Source organism: Oculina patagonica, chromosome 13 (assembly GCF_052425735.1).
Source record: "Oculina patagonica isolate OP01 chromosome 13, crgOcupat, whole genome shotgun sequence".
Lineage (NCBI taxonomy): Eukaryota > Metazoa > Cnidaria > Anthozoa > Scleractinia > Oculinidae > Oculina > Oculina patagonica.
In genome coordinates, this window is record NC_135770.1 from 23570131 (window position 1) to 23576915 (window position 6785).

Consider the following 6785-nt stretch of genomic DNA (forward strand, 5'->3'; position numbering starts at 1 on the left):
AAACCATCTCTTGAAAATATTTTCGATCCAAAAGCCTTGGTAGTTAATTTGCAAAACTCCCAATGTTTTAATAACCAGGACTTGAAGATATTGCTTTTAAAAGAGAGAAATTTTCATTCAGCAAATGCCGCCATGTTCACTAGCCTGGATGGCAAAGGTGGCATGGCTTAGTAGCCAAACCTTTAGATGCTATATTCACGGCCTAGCGCGGTGAATTTTGCGTCATAATCCGAGCTTCTCGACCAATCAGAATTTAATTCACCCCTGGAAATATTACTAATTCAGTTTATAACCATAAATACCCAGATAGAGAGAAGACTCAGTTGATAGTTTATCTTTGGAACATGGACCATAATATCCTTCTTTCATAAATTCAATCTAACTTTTTAAGAGCGAAATTTAGTAAATAATTTTATGAAGTATTCGGTGGCAAAAGATGAAAAATCTATTTTACTCTATTTTTTTTTCTAAACACTTTTTCGGTAGATATGAAATATTGTATAATAAAATTGAACGCTAAAAAGTTAGAACGACGTTTCGACCGTTCGACGGTCATTTTCAAGTTAGGTGTTAGAATAAAATTACATGTGTAAATATAGTAAAAGCGCTAACATATGTACATACAAACAATAGACAATAAGAATAAAAAGGCTGAAAATGGCTAAAAAATAACTTTGTGCGAATGGCACGCATAGTTGTAAAAGATATAATTAAAAACGTAAAGCAAGCGAATAAGACGACGAGAATAAGAACATTAAAATACCTAAAAATATCTAAACAAATACTTTCGCGCGGAGCGAGTCACTCTGTTTGTTAAGTTTCGGTTTCAGAAGTCTAATAAAAATCAAACAGTCAAGCTTGCTTTGGCACTTCCTTAAAATCTTAAAATTCTTCTCGATGTTGTGTGGCTCCTTTCCATGTTGTTCTTTCACGTGATGTCCGATAGACGATCCTTTGTGTTCTTCGATGCGCTGGTGCAAGTGTCGACAAGAATAGCCGACGTAATCTGCATATACATCACACAGATCACACTTATAATAATAAACAGCGCTTTGATGGTTTACGATGGGCGGTTTCTCTGTTTCTTCACTTAAATTGTGTCTTTGATCTTACGGCTGGTGTAAACTGGACGGATCTCGGTGTTTATCTTTCGGATGAGATCGCTCAGTTGTCTGCGTACTGAGTTTGCTGCTTTTTGATCCTTGTACGGCAAAACGACTCTAATAGGAACTTCTCGCTGACAAGGGACCTGCTGTTGTTGAGGACACGCATTTCCCGTTACAACTTTCGCATCGACGAATTGTCGGATGGTGGTTTCTACGAGGGATTCTGGATATTGTAAACGGGCAAAGGTCTCCTTAAGACGTTCGCATTCTTGATGGAAAAGTTGCCAGTTCGAGGAAAGCTTGAATGCGCGATTCAGCATTGTTTTGAGTAGTGAGTGCTTGTACTTTACATCAACATGGCTTTGGAAGTGTAATAGAAGCCCGGTATCTGTCGGTTTCTTGTAGACCTTCGTGTCCAGTTGGGATCCATTTTTGATAATCTCCATTCCTAGAAACGGTAGTTTGTTGTTGTCATCCAGTTCCTTTGTGAAACTGACAGAGGGATGGATTTCGTTTAGTGTTGATAAGAATTCAGAGGCAGCTGTAGCATCAGGCATTTTGCTGAGAGTATCGTCGACGTAACGCTTGTAAAATGCAGGCATCTTGTTTTGGATTTCTAATTGCTCTTCGATGCCGCACATGAAAGTATTGGTCATAAGAGGTCCGAGCGGAGACCACATGGCAACACCGTCCACCTGTTCATACAAATTTCCCTGAAATTGAAACAGCTGATTCTTGGTGGCAATTCCAAGCAACTCAATTAGGTCAGGTTTAGTGATGTTGAGGTTGTACTCCTTGTTAAACCAATCATCCTTGAATGCTTTCTCTGCCAGGACTTCCATAGTTTCATTAACAGGTACATTCGTAAACACTAGAATATCCTGGTCATTAATTTCCATGCCTTGAATTTCTTCAGCAAAAGTGAAGATGTCTGTGACAGTAGAGGCGTTTAGGGAAAGTGGTTTTAACTTCTCGTCCAACCATTTTGCAAGTTTATAGTTGTAAGTTCCTGTCGCTGATAATATTGGGCGCACGGCAAGCTGTTTCTTGTGCGTCTTTGGTAGTCCGTACAGGTGAGCAAGTCTGGAACCTTTCTGAACGACTGAATCGGCGATCTGTTTTGGTAAGATCCTTTGGACGATAGAGGTTAACTCCTTCTCGTTTCGAAGAATTGGGTGGTAATTGTTTGGGGGTCTTCCCCTTGTTTTCGGTCTTTCTAGCTGGACAGGTATGAATTTCGATTCATCGTTGATGGATGCCTCTTTCAGCAGGTGGACGTAATCTGTTTTGTCCATCACCACAATTCCTGAGCCTTTATCCGGACGGGTAATATGATGTCATCTCTCTTCTTTAACTGACTGATCGCTCTCAGCATAGCTTTTGGTGGTGTTTGATCTTTCCGCTTTATGTAGTTTAGGGCAATGGAACGCAAGGTTGCAGCGGCAAGTTCCTTGTTTTCCTCACTCAGTTTTGGCTCCAATTTCCAGTAAGCCTTTTCGAAGTTTGCCTGTACTACCATCGGCGAACAAACAAACAGAGTGACTCGCTCCGCGCGAAATTATTTGTTTAGATATTTTTAGGTATTTTAATGTTCTTATTCTCGTCGTCTTATTTGCTTGCTTTACGTTTTTAATTATATATTTTACAACTATGCGTGCCATTTGCACAAAGTTATTTTTTAGCCATTTTTAGCCTTTTTGTTCTTATTGTCTATTGTTTGTATGTACATATTTTAGCGCTTTTACTATATTTACACATGTAATTTTATTCTAACACCTAACTTGAAAATGACCATCGAACGGTCGAAACGTCGTTCTATTTTTTTAGCGTTCAATTTTATTATACAATCAACTTCCAAAAACTTGTTGATATGAAATATTCCCATAATTGTTTCCGTTCAAAAAGCTTCATAATCGAAAAAAAAAGAAAGCTAATTTTACCCAGACTATCACCAAATGAGACTGAACGCAAACCTGAATAATGGAAATCTCAATTTCATTTGCGTTCGCTTGTAAAGGGGAATCGAAATGTTTCGTCGCTTTTTTCCAGAAAGGCAAAGTGTTCATCTTATCATCTTACAAAAACAGGCAGGTTACAACTGTACTTGAGGACTAAAATCAAGTGATGAAGACGTATTATCGATTACAACGCATCAACGAAAATGCATTACTGGGGCCAAGCGATCTGTTAAGATGATCGAGAGGAACAGCCATGTATTTTGAATAGAACTCAATGCACATTTCAGAACTTCCAAAACTTCATTCATGCCTATCACGAATTGTACTCCTCATCATCGATTTCCAATAAATAAAATGGCGGGAAGCACTCCTTCAATCACCCTGACGTGAAAATATGCTAAGTACGAAATTTTTAAGCCAGCTAAGCTAATGAAGACACAAAGAAGCACGCTTCTAATGCACTGAAGGTCATTTTTTTCTAAATCTGCAGGTGAATTAAAAAAAAAAAACAATGCCAAGTAGGAGTGGAAAGCTTCAAAACCACGAATCCTTTCCAGACATACAGCCGACTTTCGGTAATTCGAGCCCTCGGTAACTCGAATCTCGAGCTAAATTGAACCAAGATTGATTTTCTCTGGTTTTGCTCCATATATTTAGGGTAATTTTACCCTCGAAAACGCGAAAAGCGCTCTAACTTGGAATGTTTTTTTGTTTTGTTTTTTTTCCTTCAGGTTATTATCTTTACAATTTTACCCTCAATAGCTCGAACTCTTTTTCGCGCCTTCAGTAAATATCTCACAGCTTCGCCAGTTTTAGGGCTAAAACTTTGCAAAAAAAAACTTTCCCTAACTCCGACTAATCCGTTTCGGTTTGCGTTCTCCGATATTGAAAAATTCAGTGTCCGTTTGTTAAAATCCCTCAATAAGTCTACGATAGTTATTCAAAACGCGTTGTATAATAGGCCATTTTCAAAAATACCGTAACACTCTGTGTTGTCCCTCCAAAATTTGGCATAAGCGTTGTTTTCAATTTCTCTTGCTGTCCCAAGAAAAATTGAAAACAATGCTTATGCAAACTTTTGGAGGGACAACAAAGAGTATTATGGTATTTTTGGAAATTGCCTATAACAAACAAGTTTTGTAGCTTCAGTTTGCAGAATGCTTCGAGAATGCTGCTCACTAAATTAGTACTTAAAAATAGCGTTAAGAAATATATAAAGACAATTTCTTTAAATGAAAACTCGTTGCAATTACAGTACAGTACACAACATATACTGCAGTATCCTACCACAGCATTGTTTGCTGCTTTGCATTCTTTTGTACAGTTTTTTTCTTTAGATCTGTTGTGTTGTTTTGTAGCAAAAAGGCGTCCCCTTTTAAACTGTTTCATATTAATGAACCTGATTAAACACATTGTTTGAACACTAATTTAACGTGAAAACAAAGTACTGTTTTCCATTATTTTGGTCATTTCTTAACTCAAACTCCACATAATTCGTAATGCAATGAATGTTTTTTATTTAGAAATTTTGCCTCGAAATTCCGAAACTGAAAAAAGACGAAAAAGAAATTCAAGATGCAAAAATGATTGCATGACGCTTGACATTCAATTTTGAATGTCAATAAATTGTTTTTATTATTCATTCAAAATATTTTTCCGTTTCTGGGTGGCTTTCAATTGTTGAAATTTCCTCCCATAGCTAAAGATTGTCTGAAAGTTTTACGTTTTGCATAAATAATGACTAACAGTAATAATAATTGTCCACTCGATCAGAATGGAATTCTGAATTACTGTGCTTCGAAAAGCTCTGAAACAAATTCATTGCAGCTAAGTGTTCATCTCTGTGAGCAATAAAGTGGTTTCACAGGATTTTCGGCGTGTCAAGATTCAGTTTCCCCGGACGACTGCCATGTTTATTATGTTATTCATGTCCATTATTTGGGGAGCTTGGATTCAACGTGTCGCAGTTGCAATTCAAGGTGGGTGAGCTACCACTGAAGTACAAAGTTTGTATGAAAAATATCTCGAGCTCCGTTCATTCTGTAACTGGGTAAAATTGTCAAACGTCCTTGTATCAGCGAACATTAAGTACTTAAGAATAAATCACTAGGGAAATCACTGTTTTTAGGGAAAGAAATACAATTGTCCTCATCTATGAAGAAAACTGGTTTAATAATAATAATAACACGAGGAAGAAGCTTGATTTGGCATGTATTTGTTACATAGAGATGTCACCCTATAAGAACATGTATGTTTTTGCAATAAAGAAATATAGCCTCGTTCCACCAACGTTCAAAAATCTAAGGGGAAACAATTTTAAATTGAGGACAAGCACACTAAAGTGTAATGTTTAAATTGAGATCCCGACTTTCTAGCGAAATAAGTTATCGTGGTTTTTGTACAATTTTATTAAATTATACTTGAAGGTGTTGGGCAATGGCACCAAAACCCAATAAGAAACTAGTTCAGCGTTTTTTTATATTCAAATTAAATAAGATAGACCCTAGACGTCCCTTGCTCAGTCTATATCAATCAAGCCGTTGCTAAGAAAGACGTCAAACCAAAGTTTAGGGTGCGTGTGTGTGAAATGCGAGTAGTCGCGGTGTTTGCGTTTGATGTTTTGCGCCGCTGAGATCAGTTTTTGGCATTTTCAGCCAGATTTCTCACCTAATGTCACCTAATGTTTGGCGGCGTGGAATAACAAACGAAAAATTTGTAACTGACGGTTGAAATTTAACAACCAAAACGTGGGAAACAATTTCAGAACCATTGGAGTTATTTTTAATTAGTATAATTCACAAGCCTTACTTTTGCCAGACTGGTCACCGTTATCACTGTTTGTTGGTTTGATGTGCGGAAGACTTCAAAGGAGCAATCAAAATGCAAATAGCTATTGTGTTTTGTGCACGGTCAAGACCAAATCATGCGAACTAAACAATGAACTTTGTCAAGCTATTCACTACGCCCTTAGCAACCATTGGATAGCTACTGCGCAGTCTTGGTTGCCCGGCACCGCTATGATTACTTTTTGAGTCATGTAACAAAGGAAGTTTCTTCCCACCTGGTTGTCATTAACATCAATGAGGTCATCACTACGGCTTTGGCCATAGCGGGCACTCTATTTTGAATTCCCTGAAAAATATTTATTGGGCTAATTAAAAATAAAAGTTTGGTTTCTTAGAAAGCATCAGATGTAAAGCAGGTAAAGCAAACGTCTTATCAAAAGTATAGCTTCGTAACGAGCTCAATAACCGACTTACTGCCAAAATAGCTTTGCGAAGGACATAAACCTTGCGGACATGTAATAGAACACGAAAAAAGGTAGATTCTACCTTCAATGTCAGTCACTTTCATTAAGAAGATCGTCAGCGGTCTTATGTATTTCGAGCAGCCCGTCTCTGGAACGATCTCTCAAGGTTTTTAGCTAGAGTAGAGAGCCTCTCTTGTTTTAAAACTGGAGTAAAAATACAGTTTTCAGAATCTTTTTTAAATTAGGAGTCATGTGATGTATTTTTTAGTATTTTATAGTAGATTGATTATTTCATAGCAATTTTACGAGTAAAACATAGATCTTATTATTATATTCTTATTTAAGAATTTGTAAAATTGGCCGAAAAAAAAATTCCAGTGGAAACAACTAATTAACTTACTTACACGTCACGCAATTTTAGATTATTGTCATGTTTTAAAATTGAAAAATAACACAAGAAAGTAGCGCTAT

The 6785-nt window shown here is 37.0% G+C and overlaps 1 protein-coding gene and 1 pseudogene across 2 annotated transcripts in view; one reads left to right on the forward strand and one right to left on the reverse strand.

The window, feature by feature from the left end:
• Positions 1-6785, forward strand: part of LOC144636371 (uncharacterized) — a 40985-nt gene that overhangs the window by 24721 nt on the left and 9479 nt on the right. The gene's annotated exons all lie outside the window — the stretch shown is intronic.
• Positions 774-2401, reverse strand: LOC144635500 (uncharacterized; annotated as a pseudogene).